We start from the raw sequence: 18,023 nt of genomic DNA, 5'->3' as shown, positions 1-18,023 counted from the left end.
ATAAGTGTTTTAGAATTTGAGAAAGATGATTTCATTTTAGAAGTATTCTTGACCATTTGAAATTGGGGAATTAAATTATTAAGGATGTCGTTTGATTCGTCTCCTTTCATAAATTGTTTTTATATTGGATGGTTACTGGTTACAGCGTAAGTCGCCGAGACACTGATCCAGCACGAGCTATTATATGAAAGTGTAATATCTTGCAAGTCGAATATATGCCTGTTGGGATGCCCTATATTTACGTTTTGGCTGCGGGATACTGGTGCTGTTCCAGGACTGATCATCAGGAACAACATAGTGTATAATTGATTTCAATTAAAATTGGTAAATTATTTTGATAATCATATAATAAATGATTTATCAAGTATTTATGTTTTGGATAAAATATGAAATACAGTTATCATTTAGTTTCTGATTGATGTTGGTATTTACTTTGCTGTTAATATCAAAAATTGGTATTGATATATATATATATATATATATATATAATTGGTGTTTACTTCAGTACTTCAGTACTGGTATGTTATGAGCATATAAGATTAATATTGATATCTAATTTGACGTTGACATCAAACTAAATATTAATGTCAAGAGTGGAGTTTTGAATAAAGTTTATGATTAATTCCATAATTATTGTTTCATGTTGTTTACACTATTCCTATAAACAATGTTTTACATTTCTGATCGAGTCAGATCGAGTCACGAGACACAAGAGCAGTCAAATCGAGCCTCGAAGCCCACGAACCCTAGTAATAAACACAACAATTAATACACCCTAGTTTTCAATCCATAACATTTGGTGTCGTCTGTGGGACAGCATAACAACAACCATGGAGAGAACACGAAGTGGAAATAACGCCCCTGAAGGAACACCAGCTGGAATAACTCAAACAATTTCGTCAACGGTGGAGATACCCCCACACTCGTCCTACGCCTATACCCAAGGAGGAACCTCGATAGGGGCAACTAAGCCTCTACCCCAAGGAACGACTCCCCCGGCTCCTCAAGGGACGAATCCCCAACTTCAACAGGTGCATACACCTGTGAACTCTCAACCTGTAAGGTATGAATATTCAACTATTGTGACCACTAATCCCCCTACGGGATGTCCCTATATCCACAGGTTGGAGGAAGTGGACATGCTAATTGAAGTGAAGCACGGGACAGACACCCCCTTATATACGAGGTTTGGCTCCTATTCCGGAGGATCAGGAATTATCTAGACCATATACTGAAAGAGACTTCGAATCTTCAGATGACGATGTGGCTCCTAGGAGGAGGCGTGCTGGTAAAGAGCCGATGACTGATGCTAATCGACGCCCCAGAACCACACAAGGAATTAATACCTAGGAAGTACAAGAAAGGATTACGGCTCATGAAGCTAAGATCCAAAGGCTGAAGCGCGACTTTGAGGCGCATCTAAGGCCCCCACTGCCCCTAAGGAGGGGAAATCCCCCTCCAGTTATAGACCTGGATGGTCCAACACCAAGAGGGGCTGTTATCCCAAGGGCTGACCCGAATGATCTTCTACCCTTAGGAGATCCTGATGATCCAACTCCACCCTATACTGAAGAAATAATGAATACCCATATTTCAAGGAAGTTTAAGATGCCCACCATCAAAGCCTATGATGGCACTGGAGATCCCTCAAATCATGTCAGGACATTCTCCAATGCACTGTTGCTGCAGCCCCGTGAACGATGCTATTAAGTGTCGGGCCTTTCCTCAAACCCTTTCAGGGATGGATCAAAGATGGTATAGTCGTTTACCACCAAATTCAATTGGATCCTTCAGGGACTTGAGTCAAGCTTTCATTAAGAAATTTATTAGCGGAAGATTTTATAAGAAAAGTTCAGCATCTCTTATGAGCATTGTGTAAGGAGCAAAAGAGACCTTGAGAGATTATCTGAATCGTTTCACCAAGGAAGCATTGAAGGTCATAGACCTTGATGACAAGGTAGTGTTAGATATATTTGTGATGTCATGTCTAATCTGTTGTGTTTAGTTTCAGAACTTAATATCAGGACTTACTGGAAATCAGGACTTACTGAAGTCAGAACTTATATCAGAACTTAAGGCGTCAGAAGATATATCAAGACTTAAGTGCGGGAAGACTTCAGATAAGGAATGCAACTGATTTACAGGAGATGATCTGGACTAAAACAAAAGATGATATGTATGAAAAGTTAGACAGCTAGAAGACTTGTAAAAAGATAATATCTGATTGATATATTTTATGAGACAAAATTATATTCCATATCAATTAGAAGATATATTGTAACTGTGTACTATATAAACATAACTTAGGGTTTACACTATATGTGTTATCATTCACGAGAACATTATTCATTGTAACCTAGCAGCTCTTAGTGATATTGTTCATCACTGAGAGAGTAGTTTAATCTACTTTGTAACCGAGCTTATTATATTGAATAAACTTGATTATTTTTACATACATGTGTTCTAAATTGATTTGATTGTATAAACACTATATTCAACCCCCTTCCATAGTGTTGTGTGACCTAACAAGTGGTATCAGAGCCTCTTTGTTGATATACAAACAGTGAGATCCAGTTTACAATCATGTCTGACAAAACACAAACTCCACCTAAGCCCACCAAAACTCAAGATACTCAAAACAATCAAACACACAGTCGATATGAGAGTATTAGGGTTCCCATACTGAGAGCATCTGAGTATCCTATATGGAAGGTAAAGATGGCTATGTTTCTAGAAGCCACAGATCCGGAATACCTTGATAGAATTAATGATGGACCATATAAGCCTACCAAGCTCTCTGTTGCAGTTGCTGATCAACCAGCAAAGATGATACCAAAGGAGAAAGGTGATTACACACATGAAGACATCTCATCTATTACCAAGGATGAAGGGTAAGGCTTTTACTTCATAGTGAAATTGACAATGTCATGTCAAGTAGGGTAATTGGATGCAAGACTATAAAGGAAATATGGGATGCTTTGGAGACAAGATGTCAGGGAACTGAAGCCATAAAAAAGAACAGGAAGACAATACTCACACAGGAGTTTGAGCACTTTGACTCAAAATCTGATGAGTCACTAACTGATTTATATGACAGATTTGCCAAACTCTTGAATGATCTGTCACTGGTGGACAAGGAATATGATCTTGAAGATTCAAATCTAAAATTCCTTTTAGCTCTTCCTGAAAATTGGGATTTGAAGTATACTACAATAAGAGATAACTATGACCTTGCTGAAACTACTCTTGATGAAATTTATGGTATGCTCAAGACTCATGAACTTGAGATGGATCAAAGGAGCAAAAGGCATGGAAGAAAGTCAAAGACGGTTGCACTTAAAGCTGAGGAGGAATCTCCTAAAGTGGTTGTCTCAAAGAGGGGCAAAGGAAAGGCTCTCATCATACAGTCTGATTCAAAGTCATCATATTCTGATGATGATGATTCAGAATCTGAAAATTTATCTGAAGTGGATTTTGATGCAGAGATGATGCAACTCTGTGCTCTTATGGTGAAGGGTATCACAAAGATAGCCTACAAGAAATTCAGAAACTGCTGAATTGAAGGTACCTCATTCAACTCTTGCTTTTCATACTGATGATATTTCTGAGCTAAGATTATATCTTAAAACCATGTTCATTAGTTTTAGAGATCAGACTTTAGAAAATGAAAGATTAAAATTTGAAATTCTTGCTCTTAGAAACAGAAATGACTACTTAGAAAAAGAGTTAGTTATATTTCATCAAAGTTAGAAAGAAAGGGATGAGGCTTTGTATATTAAAGATGAACTGCTAAAACTGAATAAATCTCTTAAATCTGAACTAGAAAAGGAAAAGGAGATAATCAAAACCTGGACTAACTCTAGAAGAACAACTCAGAAAATCTTAGAAAATGGAAATTGAAATTGTTAGGTCACACACACACACTGTAGAGGGGGTGAATACAGTGTATAGTACACTCAAATCGAACTTAAAGAACTTGAGTAACAGAAAACAAACTTTATTGAAACAATAAACTCTGTTACAATATGGAACTGTTACCTCTCAGTGATGAACAAATATCACGAGAGCTGCTAGGATTATATATATTAATAACTTCGATAATGATAACACTTATAGTGTAAACCCTATGCCTGTGTTTATATATTACACAGTTACAAGATAATCGCTAATTGATATGGAATATAATTCTGCTTCCTAAAATATATCAATCAGATATCTTCTATTCCAAGTATTCCATTCTTCATGGAATTCCTTCTTCATGCATATCTCTTCTTATGTTTTATCTCTATCTTCTTTCCTTTAATCAGCTACTGTCCTTATCTGATCGTCCTTCAACACTTAAGTTCTGATATCTATCTTCTGATGATTATCTCCTGATAATATAAGTACTGATATCCTTAAGTCCTGACTTCCAGTATAAGCACTGATCAACAGTTAAGTACTGATCTATCCTGTTCACACAAGATCTGAAAGCTAAACATAAGACATATTAGCCATCACATTATCAAATATATCTAACAATCTCCCCCAACTTGTAAATTAACAAAATATACAAGTTAAACAGATATTTGATGATGTCAAAAACATTAAGTACAAATGCATGAGAAATAGACTAGATAACTACAACTTACAGTCCTTAAAGTTTTACCAATTTCAACTTCTGATAACAACTTCAATCTGCATAAATATCAGAATTTAAGCAGTTGTAGATCTTCGACTTGGCATCATCAATTTCTGATCTCTCTGATGTCAGGAGTTGTTCTGAGATAGTTCTTCAACAAACATTTCTCAACATATCTTAGTTCATCAATCATTCTCCTTTTAACACCTTTAAGCTCTGCAGTATCTTCACCAGTTTGAAAGATTGCAGCTCTGAGATCATTAATCTTTGCTTTTCTTAACTCCTGGTCTAGTCTTATGACATAAGCTTTGTCAGATTCAAGATTGAATTCAAGTCCCTTAATACCAAGATACGTTCTGATCTGTGCAGTATTAGGCTTCATATCAACAATATCCCCATTGTGATTTCTGTACTTTGGAACATATCTGCTGTCAGACTTAACAGAATAAAGCCTTTTCTGTCTCTGAATCTGTTCTTTTAAGTAGTTTGCAGCAGTCTCTGTTATTCTGTCATCCACTTGAAGTAAGAAAAGTACATGCTCCAATTCTTCAAAATACTTCAAAGGAATGGCATTTTGTCTTATATGATAAACCCTACCATCTGTCATGAAATACAACATGATGTATTCTTTCAAGTAGGTATGGTAAACCATCTGTACAGATTCTAGTTGATTCAATCTCTCAGGAGTTGCTCCAATACCTGGTTCACTCAAGGAAGTTGGATCATCGGTAGTGTTGTGTACTCTTCTTTCATCAGCACTTCCCAATCCAGTTTTATCTCTAGCTTCCTTTCCAGTAACTACTCTTGCTTCAAAACCACTTGGAGTAGTCTTCAAAGATTAAGTCTGTTTTGCTTTAGTGAATCCTGGTAGGAGTGTTTTAGATCTATTTTCTGATATCAAGTTAACTTGAGCACTGTAAGAGGTTACTTGCTTCTTCTAAATATCAGAACTTACAATTTCTTGACTCTGAACAACTTGAGCCATGTCAGAGGTTGTTTTAAGAACTTTTCTTGAAGTCAGAGCAAGATCATCTTTTCCATCAGTAATTTCTTCTTTCTCAGGAGATACATAAGGCTTGATAGGTTCACCAACCTTTTCTTTACCCTTGGATCTTGGATCTATCTGTGGTTGTGATCTAGTCAAAGTTTCTTCAGTATGTATCCTTTCTTTGATCACAATGCCTTTAGGTTTTGGAAGTAACTTTTTACCAGAAGCTTCAGATTTAGATGTGACTTTCTCTGATTTAAGTCTGGCTTCTTCTTTCTTTAAACTTTCCAAGTCCATCCCTGGATTTTCTTGAAGAAATAACTGTCTTGACATTTCCTCATCAAGATCTAGAAGTTCATCAGAACTTATCCTTTTACTAGCAGCAGAACTTATTCTTTTCCCAGTATCAGAACTTGTTCTGTGACTATCTTGTCTTGATGTAAACCTTCTACCTTGACTATGACCACTACCCATTCCAGAGTTTCCTTGGTCATCTTTTCCATCATCCTTTCCTTGCAGTGTCTTGTTGGTTTTGTATTTGGACTTAATTACCTTCTCCCCCTTTTTGGCATCAGCAGGTAATAAAAGAGAGATAAGTAGTTCCACTGAGGTCTGGATTTCAGTAAGTTGCGATTGCTGAGAAGCTTGGTTTGTCAGAATTTGATCAATCTGAGCTTGTTGCTTCTCTTGAGTTTTCTCAATATAAGCAACTCTGTCAATGGTAGGTTGGAAGAACTTTTTCTTATCAATTTTCAAAACTTGTTCCTGTTTGATAAAGTTCTCCTGAATCTTGTGTAGCTCTGCATGAGTGTTAGAATGAAGACCTTGTAAATGTTTAGTACTCAATGCAGTGACTCTAAGCTGGGTTTTAAAATCATCAGAATGTAACATTTTATCAGCTTTAGTCAAGTGCTCAGCAAGATGTAAAGCATTTGGAACACAGGAAACTAAGTTCCATTCCTTAGTCCACTCCTGACCTGCAGGAGTTTCACTCCAAGGTACTGGTGCATCCCCGATAACAAACTCCTTTACCAGTTCAGACTTTGGAAGAGTCAGTGGAGGAGTATGTCCTGAAGGACCTGCTTCATCAGCATCTACAGTTGTAGCAGCCTCACCAGTATCTCCAACATTTGCAGCATCAGAACTTAGAGAATCAGTATCTTCTGATAAGACAACAGTGTGAGTAGCAATGGAGGCTTCAGCATCCTCTAATTGCTGATCTGATATTAAGTTCTGATCAACAGCCATATCCTGATGCTCATCTAAAATCTGATCATCAGCATCTTGATGCAGAGAAGGTGTGAGTGATAACTCAGGAGTTTGAACAGCATCAGTAACAGGTGTTGTGGAAGGATTATTTGCTGTTGGAGCTTCTAAGAAAAGTATTTCAGGCACAACCAGGTTCTGAATATCAATTTCAGCACTTGTGCCTGGATCAACAAGAGACACAGAAGGTGAATTAGCCTTGTCAGATACAGGTTCCTGAGATGGAGTTGATGGAGAAGAAGTGACTGGAGCAAATTCCTTGTCTTGTGAGATCAGAGATTCCTGATCCCCTTCCTTAGCTGCTTCCTCCTCATCATCTGAAACTGGCCTTTGTGCCCTCTGTTTCTTGTACTTCCTTGTTGATTTGGATTCCTTGGGAGTGTCAGGAACCGTCATACGTCTAAGCCTCTTGAGAAGCCTAGAACCCCCAAATGCAGAATCCTTCTGAGAAGTTGCCTTCTCAGCTTCATTAACTACAGGTTCTGAATAAGGAATCTGATCCTCAAAATCTGATTCATCTCTCAAAGTAATTCTCCTCCTCTTTTGAGATGTGTGAGGAACAGTCTTTGTTCTCTTTGGCGTAGAGGATGTAGGCTTCACAGTAGGTGCTGAAGAAGAAGGTTGAGCAGTCTGTGAAGTGGAGAGATATGATTGGAGATAAGTTCTGAGGGTAGGTTGAGTAGAATGAGAGGTAGGTACTGAGGTTGATGGATTTTGGTTATGGTGAGTTGGTTGAACATTTGAGTAAACAGATTTGTAAGTAGCAGGATCAACATTTACCAGAATCTGTTTCACAGACTGAGGAATCTGTAATTGTCTCACCATTGATTTCTTTGTGTCAGCATTTATCAGGTCGTTAAAGTACCTTTTTGCAACCTTAAAAGGTGGGGTTTGAGTGCTGACTAATTGGGGTTCAGCAGTACAATACGTGTAAATAAGTTGACAGAATCTAGCAAAATAAACAACATCTCGATCCTCTGTCATCCTATCCCCAATAAAACCAATTATCCCAGTTGCAAAATCAAAATGAGTTTGATGAATAATAGCATACCCGATGTGCTGACTCAGAATTGGGATGGCATCAAAATTTGAACACTTGTTGCCAAAAGCCTTGGTGATGCAATCGAAGAAGAAACTCCATTCTCTTCTGATATTAGCCCGTTTCAACTGTCCAAGTTTCGTCAGACTCTTTTCATATCCCAATTCAGTCATTAACCCCCGAAGTTCTGATTCCTCTGGTATAGAGAAGGTACAATCTTCTGGAAGATGTAATGCTCTTCGTACTGTACCAGGAGTGACTACATAGGATGAATCACCCACTTGGAAGATAATACTGGGAGTTCCTCGTTTACCACCATCATCAAAAACTCCAGTCCTCCAGAACCGCAGAACTTGTTGACTTGAAAATAATTCAGGCTGAGTTAAGGCGTACCGAACCTCACTATGTGCAAGAAGATCTTGCACAAAGTGCAATTCAGATGGAGCTTCAGCATGATCAAGAATTGTAGCATAGTTGTTTGGAACAAACTTTGCTCCATCAATGATTAAATCCTTTGGTACCATGTGAAAAAATATTTAGATTCAAGTATGCCTGTTAGGTGTTTGTGATAATATCTATATGAAAACAACGGAAAAAGTAAAGTGAAGGAGAGTAAAAGTAAGAAGAGAGATAAAAGATGAAGAAATTAAAAAGATTACAGAAATCTTCTCTCTGCTGTACTTATACAAAAAAATATTACCGTTGGACACCTGTCAGACATGCAGTAATAACGGATAGTTACTGGGCTCGAGAAAACAGGAATGATTACTTACCCAGTTGCCTTGTTTCAAGGAAAAACCGTTCCATTTATCAAGAGACACAGTTTTAATTCAAAATTTAAACCGTTAGCACTGATTGAAGTATTTTTCACTGTAACATTAATATTCTGAAAATGAATCATGTTAAAAATGACCGAGATAATTTCGATGAATAAGTGCTGACAAAGAATCAGAACTTAAATAAAGACAAAATTTAAATGGTCATCAGAATATCAAGCAAGATTTAACAACACAAGATAAAATAACTCAGAGACAAAATCTTGAAGTAAAAACAACTTTTATTAATATATCAAGACAATACATTGATGAAATGAAAATTACATCAGTACTTATACAAGATTTTCCCTAAGCTTCTAATCCTAACGTCAACAGCTTTAGTCCTAGCTAAGAAGCCTGACAAAGCTGAGGATGAAGAAGAACAGGAAGAAGATGAGATTAAGTCATCTTCCTCTTCCTATCTTCGATGAACAAGATGGCGAGTCGTATGATTCGCTCTTGCTGACGGATACGATGAAGGTAAAGGTCTCTTCGAACGGCCACCAGATCACGTTTGATAACCTCTGGAAATTGAATCCAGAGATTGTGAGGGATGTTGGTGATAGGGTAGGGAGTTGGAATTCCATTCAAAAAGACATGCACAGTCTCATCACCGTAATTATAGAACCAGCCAAATTCAGCCATTTGTGATAGTAAATGAAAAACAAGACTGAATTTGTGATAAAAGTTTGATGAGAAGACTAATGTGAAGTGGCTGTTTATACAGGCAAGAGAATGCCAAGAGACGCAAAGATATTTAATGCTGACAGGTAGAATTAATTCTACCTCATCTCCCTAGACTTTGAAAAAGAGTAACAGTCATTGGAAAGAGGAAGCATGGTCTAGACTGCACAAGACACAAGAAACAATGGGCTGTACAAGTACAAATACCATTAATCCTAATCATAGTGACTATTAATCTTCCACTTCAACATATTCGAGTTCGAACTGAGACTGTTATCAAATTTTATTCACAGATAAGCCAAGTAAAGGATTAGACTGAGAAATCAGAACTTAGACCTATACCAGAACTTAACAGTCATCAGAACATAATTTCTTAACTCGAAAAAAGGAATGCCCATCTTAGTAAATACTCATACAAGTTCTGAGTTATGGACGTCAGAACTTAATCATCAGAACGTGGAACTTAGAACTTGTCCTCAGAATTTGTGCAAAAATGACACAATGACTGTTTATCTAAAATAACATAGACCACCACAGAAATTTTCATCATTCAGATGGAGTGATTAGTGTGTGCATTAAGCTAAAAATAGACAAAGAGTAAAGGCTGATTCACTTCAGTATATCTTAGAAATAAGGCATAACTAAAATTTTGCTAAAGATCTGTCATTGTCCTGAAACCTACTGATGAATGAGTTCATGCTTGAGTCCACCTCATCTGTTTTATGCTCATTTTATGCATCTTTTGAAATTCTATTTTACAGTGGCTTCTCAGTGTAAGTGAGTCATGACTGTTTATTAGAATTTATACTATTATCAGAGTATTTCTCCAGTAATCATAGAGTGTGAAAAGTCACCAAGAAAATATTTTGCTTTTCTAATGCATATTTACTTAATACCAGCAATGCACTTGGGTCGTCCCTTTCACATTTTTACTCTAGATCTCAAAGGAGTACCTGATTTTATTCTTTAATCTTTTTGCTTTTTCTTTTGATAAGAGAGGTCTATCAGCACTTAGTGCACTCAGCAGTTTTACTAGTATCAGAACTTAACAGATGAGTAGTATTATTCTAATTTGTGACTTAGTAATAAGATATACAAAGTAAACTTAACTAAGCTCAATTATCAGAATTTGCTAGTGTCATAAGATTTCCATTGAAATAATTACTTCTTTCATGGAGTCACTTGTTTATTGAAGACTACTAGGTCAGTATCTAGCACAGTTATCCTCATAGGATTGAATAGGTACTAAAACAAACATATCACTTATCAGAGTTTAGAAACATATATCAGACAACAGTCAGTACTTAAAGACATTTATCAATTTAACACAGAATACACAATGATATTAATTCTGTAAATACTGAGCATAAAGTCTGATAACACAGAACAAGTCTAAGCAGATTTAAAGAAAGAACCTGAAACCATTCCAAGTTCATTTACCAATCTTGTAAAAGTAGCTTCACATAATGGTTTTGTGAAGATATCTGCCAACTGTTGATCTGTGGGAACAAAATGCAATTCCACTGTACCTTCATCCACATGTTCCCTGATGAAGTGGTACCTGATGCTGATGTGCTTTGTCATTGAGTGTTGAACTGGATTACCTGTCATAGCAATAGCACTTTGATTATCACAGTAAATAGGGATTTTAAAATATGTTAACCCATAATCCAGTAATTGATTCTTCATCCAAAGAATCTGTGCACAGCAGCTTCCTGCAGCAATATACTCTGCTTCTGCAGTTGATGTGGAAATTGACTTTTGTTTCTTGCTGTACCAAGAAACCAATCTGCCTCCAAGAAATTGGCAGCTTCCACTTGTGCTTTTCCTGTCAATTTTGCAACCTGCAAAATCTGCATCTGAGTAACCTATTAGTTTAAAATCTGATTCTCTAGGATACCATAATCCCAGAGCAGCTGTTCTTTTAAGATACTTAAAGATTCTTTTTACAGCTGTTAAGTGAGGTTCTCTTGGATCTGCTTGAAATCTTGCACAAAGACAGGTAGCATACATGATATCAGGTCTACTAGCAGTTAGATAGAGTAGAGAGCCAATCATACCTCTGTAGTCAGTAATATCTACTGATTTACCGGTATCCTTATCCAGTTTTGTTGCAGTGGCCATTGGGGTGGATGCACTTGAACAATCTTGCATTCCAAATTTCTTTAGCAAGTTTCTGGTGTACTTGGTTTGACAAATAAAAGTGCCTTCCTCATTCTGCTTGACTTGAAGGCCCAGAAAATAGCTAAGTTCCCCCATCATACTCATCTGATATCTTGACTGCATTAGTTTGGCAAACTTCTTGCAAAGTTTGTTATTTGTAGATCCAAAAACGATATCATCAACATAAATCTGGACCAAAAGTAAGTCCTTTCCATGGTTGAGGTAGAACAGTGTTTTGTCTATTGTCCCTCTGTTGAATCTACTTTCCAGAAGAAACTGAGCTAAAGTCTCATACCATGCTCTAGGAGCTTGCTTAAGTCCATAAAGTGCTTTATCAAGCCTGTAGACATAATCTGAATGTTTGGTATCTACAAAACCTGGAGGTTGTTCAACATATACCTCTTCCTCCAATTCTCCATTGAGAAAAGCACATTTCACATCCATTTGAAAGACAGTAAACTTTTTGTGAGCAGCATAAGCCAAAAATATCCTTATGGCTTCTAACCTAGCAACTGGTGCAAATGTTTCATCATAATCAATTCCCTCCTGTTGAGAATATCCTTTTGCAACCAGCCTTGCCTTATTTCTTGTAATTGTGCCATCACTATCAGTTTTGTTTCTGAATACCCACTTTGTACCAACAACAGATCTATTCTTTGGTCTTGGCACTAGGGTCCAGACTTTGTTTCTTTCAAATTCATTCAACTCTTCCTGCATTGCTTGCACCCAATCAGCATCTTGAAGAGCTTCTTCTACTTTCTTTGGCTCAGTCTGAGAGAGAAAAGAATTGTATAGACACTCACTTGAAGTACCTGTTCTAGTTCTGACACCTGCATCAGGATTTCCAATTATCAAATCAGGTGTATGTGATTTTGTCCACTTCCTTGCAGATGGAATGTTTTCTCTAGAACTGGATGCTCCCCCATGATCCATGCTATCTTCATTTTCATTTTCTGATGCTCCCCCTGAAACTATGCTCTCTGTGTTGGATTCTTCAGTATTTAGATTTTCAGCACTATTAGAACTTGGCTTATCAGAACTTGACGAATCAGAACTTGAAGAGCTAGATGCATGTTCTAATGTTTCTTGAGATGTGGTAGAATCTTGAGTATGCTCCCCCTGCATAGGTGCATCTTCCTTTAACGTAGTCACCACAGTTTCAATAACATCAGAGTTTAATCTGTCAGAGTTTGTAGTATCAGGACTTAGACTGTCAGGTTTTTTAGTATCAGAATATGAGTCTTCATTTTCAAATCTCAGCTGATCATGATCAACGAAATCTTTAAGACCAGTGATCTTCTTGTCATCAAAAGAGACATTGATAGATTCCATGACCACTTTTGTTCTCAAATTATAGACTCTGAAGGCTTTTGTGGAAAGTGGATATCCAACAAAGATTCTTTCATCAGCTTTTAGATCAAACTTTGATAGCTGTTCAGGATGAGTCTTGAGAACAAAACACTTGCATCCAAATACATGAAAATATTTCAGATTTGGCTTCTTTTTCTTCACCATCTCATATGGTGTTTTTCCATGCTTGTTAATGAGTGTTGCATTTTGAGTAAAACAAGCAGTCTGCACAACTTCAGCCCAGAAATAGGTTGGAAGCTTTACTTCTTCAAGCATTGTACGTGCAGCTTCAATGAGAGTTCTATTCTTCCTTTCAACAACTCCATTTTGCTGTGGAGTTCCAGGAGCAGAAAATTCCTGCTTTATTCCATGGCTTTTACAGAACTCTTCCATTATCAGATTCTTGAACTCAGTGCCATTATCACTCCTTAGAATTTTCACAGAATTTTTGACCATTTTATCCAGCTGTTTGACATGATCAATCAAGATAGATGCAGTTTCACTTTTTGTGTGCAAAAAATACACCCATGTGTATCTGGTGAACTCATCCACTATGACCAACGCATACTTCTTCTTTGCAATAGACATGACATTTACTGGACCAAATAGATCAACATGTATAAGATGATAAGGCTCAAGAATTGATGATTCAGTCTTGCTCTTGAATGAGGATTTTCTTTGTTTGGCTTTCTGACATGAATCACAAAGACCATCAGGAGCAAATACTGTGTTTGGCAATCCTCTCACAAGATCTTTCTTGACCAGTTCATTTATATTGTTAAAATTTAAATGAGAGAGTTTCTTATGCCAATTCCAACTTTCTTCAATTGATGCTCTACTTAACAGACAGATTGCAGAGCCATCAGCACTTGTTGAAAGCTTAGCTTCATAAATGTTACCACGTCTATATCCTTTCAGAACAACTTTGCCTTTAGATTTACTCACAATTTCACAGTGTTCTTCAAAGAAATCAACATAATAACCTCTGTCACAGATTTGACTTATACTCAGAAGGTTGTATTTAAGTCCTGAGACCAGAGCTACTTCTTTAATGATGACATTCCCAAGATTGATATTGCCATATCCCAATGTTTTTCCAATGTTGCCATCTCCATAAGAAACACTTGGGCCAGCTTTCTCCACAAAGTCTGATAGCAGGGCCTTATTTCCAGTCATATGACCTGAACATCCACTGTCCAGAACTAGAATATTCTTCCTGTTGCCCTGCAATCATAAGGACCACTAATTATTAGTTTTAAGGACCCAGACTTGCTTGGATCCTTTGGTCTTATTAAGTTTGTTAACATTTGCAGCGGATTTAGCATCAGAGTTTATGTTAACATTTTTCTTATCAGAATTTACATTATCAGACTTTGACACAATTTCCTTTTCTTCTTTATCATCTAGGTAACCTAGTCCTTCTTTTCTGTTAGATATATTTGATAATGTCATGGCTAATATGTCTTATGTATAGCTTTCAGATCTTGTGTGAACAGGATAGATCAGTACTTAACTGTTGATCAGTGCTTATACTGGAAGTCAGGACTTAAGGATATCAGTACTTATATTATCAGGAGATAATCATCAGAAGATAGATATCAGAACTTAAGTGTTGAAGGACGATCAGATAAGGACAGTAGCTGATTAAAGGAAAGAAGATAGAGATAAAACATAAGAAGAGATATGCATGAAGAAGGAATTCCATGAAGAATGGAATACTTGGAATAGAAGATATCTGATTGATATATTTTAGGAAGCAGAATTATATTCCATATCAATTAGCGATTATCTTGTAACTGTGTAATATATAAACACAGGCATAGGGTTTACACTATAAGTGTTATCATTATCGAAGTTATTAATATATATAACCCTAGCAGCTCTCATGATATTTGTTCATCACTGAGAGGTAACAGTTCCATATTGTAACAGAGTTTATTGTTTCAATAAAGTTTGTTTTCTGTTACTCAAGTTCTTTAAGTTCGATTTGAGTGTACTATACACTGTATTCACCCCCTCTACAGTGTGTGTGTGTGTGTGACCTAACAATTGGTATCAGAGCCTATCTGTTAACTTACATACAGTTAAAGATCCAAACACAATCATGTTGGACACAGAAACTCCAACTAAGCCTACCACAACTGAGGAACCACCAAAGACACAAATTCAGAGTCGGTATGAGACCATCAGAGTTCCCATACTGAGACCATCTGAATATCCCATATGGAAGGTAAGGATGACCATGTTCCTGGAAGCAACAGATCCAGAATACCTGGATAGAATCAAGGAAGGTCCTCACAAACCAACCAAACTCGCTGTTGTAGTTGCAGGTGAAACAGCAATGACCGTACCAAAGGAGAAGAGTGATTATACTGCTGAGGACATAGCATCAATTGCTAAGGATGCTAAGGTACGACACTTACTGCATAGTGCCATTGATAATGTAATGTCAAGCAGGGTAATCAACTGCAAGACTGCTAAGGAGATATGGGATGCTCTGGAAACAAGATGTCAGGGAACTGACACAATTAAGAAGAACAGGAAGACAATACTCACTCAAGAGTATGAACACTTTGATTCAAAGACTAATGAGTCATTGAATGATTTATATGATAGATTTGTCAAACTTTTGAATGATTTGTCATTGGTTGATAAAGAGTATGATCTTGAAGATTCAAACCTTAAGTTCCTGTTAGCTCTTCCTGAATGCTGGGATTTGAAGGCAATGACAATAAGAGACAACTACAATCTTGATGAAACAACTCTTGACAAAATCTATGGAATGCTCAAGACACACGAGCTGGAGATGGAACAAAGAAGCAAGAGGAAAGGAGGAAAGTCAAGGACAGTTGCTCTTAAGGCTGAAGAAGAATTCCCCAAAGCAGCTTCCTCAAAGAAAGACAAGGGTGAAGCTCTTTTCATAAAGTCTGATACTGAGTCATCAAGTTCTGAGAGTGATGATGACTCAGATTCTGAAAGCTTGCCTGAGACTGATGCTGATGAGGAGATGATGAAGCTGTGTGCTCTTATGGTGAAAGGAATCACAAAGATTGCATACAGGAAGTTCAGGAAGGGAAAGAAGGTTTCCAGGAAAAGCATAAGTTCTGATAAGAAGAATTTCAGAAGATCTGAAGGCAGAGGAGGAAAGTCTGACAGAGGAGATTACACCAATGTTAAATGCTATAACTGTGGTGAGAAAGGCCACATATCTCCTGACTGCAAGAAGGTAAAGGGTGACAGAGGCAAGGCTCTTGTCACAAAGCAGAAAAGCTGGACAGACACTTCAGACTCTGAAAGTGAGGAGAACTATGCATTGATGGCAAATACTGATAAAGAAAGTGCTGAGAGCAGTTCTGAAGCTGCTGAAACAAAGGTACCTCAGACTACTTATACTTTTCATACTGATGATATTAATGAGTTGAGAAGATATCTTAAAACCATGTTTATTAGCCATAGAGATCAAACTTTAACATGTGAAAGATTAACTTCTGAAAATCTTGCATATAAGAAAAGAAATGATTTCTTAGAAAAAGAATTAGTCATATTCCATCAAACTCAGAAGGATAGAGATGATGCTTTTTATGTTAGGGATGAAGTGCTAAAAATGAATGAATCTCTAAAAACTGAGTTAGAAAAGGAAAGAGAAATAATCAGGATTTGGACTAACTCTGGCAGAACAACTCAAAATTTGCTAAGTAGTGAAAATTGGAATGAGGGCTTAGGTTATGGAGAAAATAAGAATGATAAAGGAACTGAAGAAATTAAGCCTGTTGTTAAGCAAAAGCCAAAGTTAAAACCTGTTAAGTTTGTAACTGTAAAGTCTGATAATGAGAAATCAGAAGTTAAAGAGGAATTAACTTCTGACAAACTAAAACAGGAAAAGACAGCTGAAGTAAACATAGGCTTAATGACAAAGAAGCAGCTTAAGCATAAGCTGAAAGATGTCAAGAATGCAAACAAGGTAAAATCACCTAGGAAAAATAGGAATGGAAAGGAAGGTGTGAATAAAAGCAATGATTATAAACCTGTTCCTGATGCACCTAGGAAAACATGTCATAACTGTGGAAGTTCTAACCATCTGGCTTCTTTTTGCAGGAAAAATAAGAATATTAACTCCTTACCTTCGAAATCAGGAGTTAAGAGTCAGTCAGTTAGATACAAACCACAAAATCCTTGTTTTCATTGTGGTAGTTTATGGCATTCCATTTATACTTGTAAGGAATATCATAGTCTGTACTATGATTATTATCAAATAAAACCTTCTTTGAAGAAAGTTTCCATAAACTCTGATTCAAAGTCTAGTATAAATTCTGATGCAAAGTCTGATATAAAGTCTGATAAAAAGAATGTTAGCATAAACGCTGAAACTAATTCCGCTGCAAATGCTAATAAACTTAAAAAGGCCAAAGGATCCAAGCAAGTCTGGGTCCTTAAAACTAACCAATAGTGGTCTTTGTGATTGTAGGGCAACAGGAAAAACATCTTGGTTCTGGACAATGGATGTTCAGGATATATGACTGGAAATAAAGCCCTACTATCAGACTGTGGAGAAAGCTGGCCCAGGAGTTTCTTATGGAGATGGCAACATGGGAAAGACTCTGGGATATGGAAATATCAATCTTGGGAATGTCATAATTGAATCAGTAGCTCTTGTCTCGGGACTTAAACACAATCTGCTAAGTGTGAGTCAAATCTGTGACAGAGGTTATCATGTGGATTTCTTTGAAGAACACTGTGAAGTTGTAAGTAATTCTACAGGCAAAGTGGTTCCGAAAGGTTACAGACATGATAACATATATGAAGCCAGACTTTCAACAAATTCTGATGGTTCTGCAATCTGTCTGTTAAGCAGAGCATTAATTGAAGAAAGCTGGAATTGGCACAAGAGACTCTTTCATTTAAATTTCAACAACATAAATGAGCTAGTAAAGAAAGATCTTGTGAGAGGACTGCCAAAATCAGTATTTTCTCCTGATGGTCTCTGTGATTCATGTCAAAAGGCAAAACAAAGAAAATCTTCATTCAAGAGCAAAACTGAATCCTCAATTCTTGAGCCTTATCACTTACTGCATGTTGATCTATTTGGTCCAATCAATG

This window comes from Apium graveolens, chromosome 10, assembly GCF_009905375.1.
Source record: "Apium graveolens cultivar Ventura chromosome 10, ASM990537v1, whole genome shotgun sequence".
Lineage (NCBI taxonomy): Eukaryota > Viridiplantae > Streptophyta > Magnoliopsida > Apiales > Apiaceae > Apium > Apium graveolens.
Note: the sequence above shows the minus strand (reverse complement) of the source record.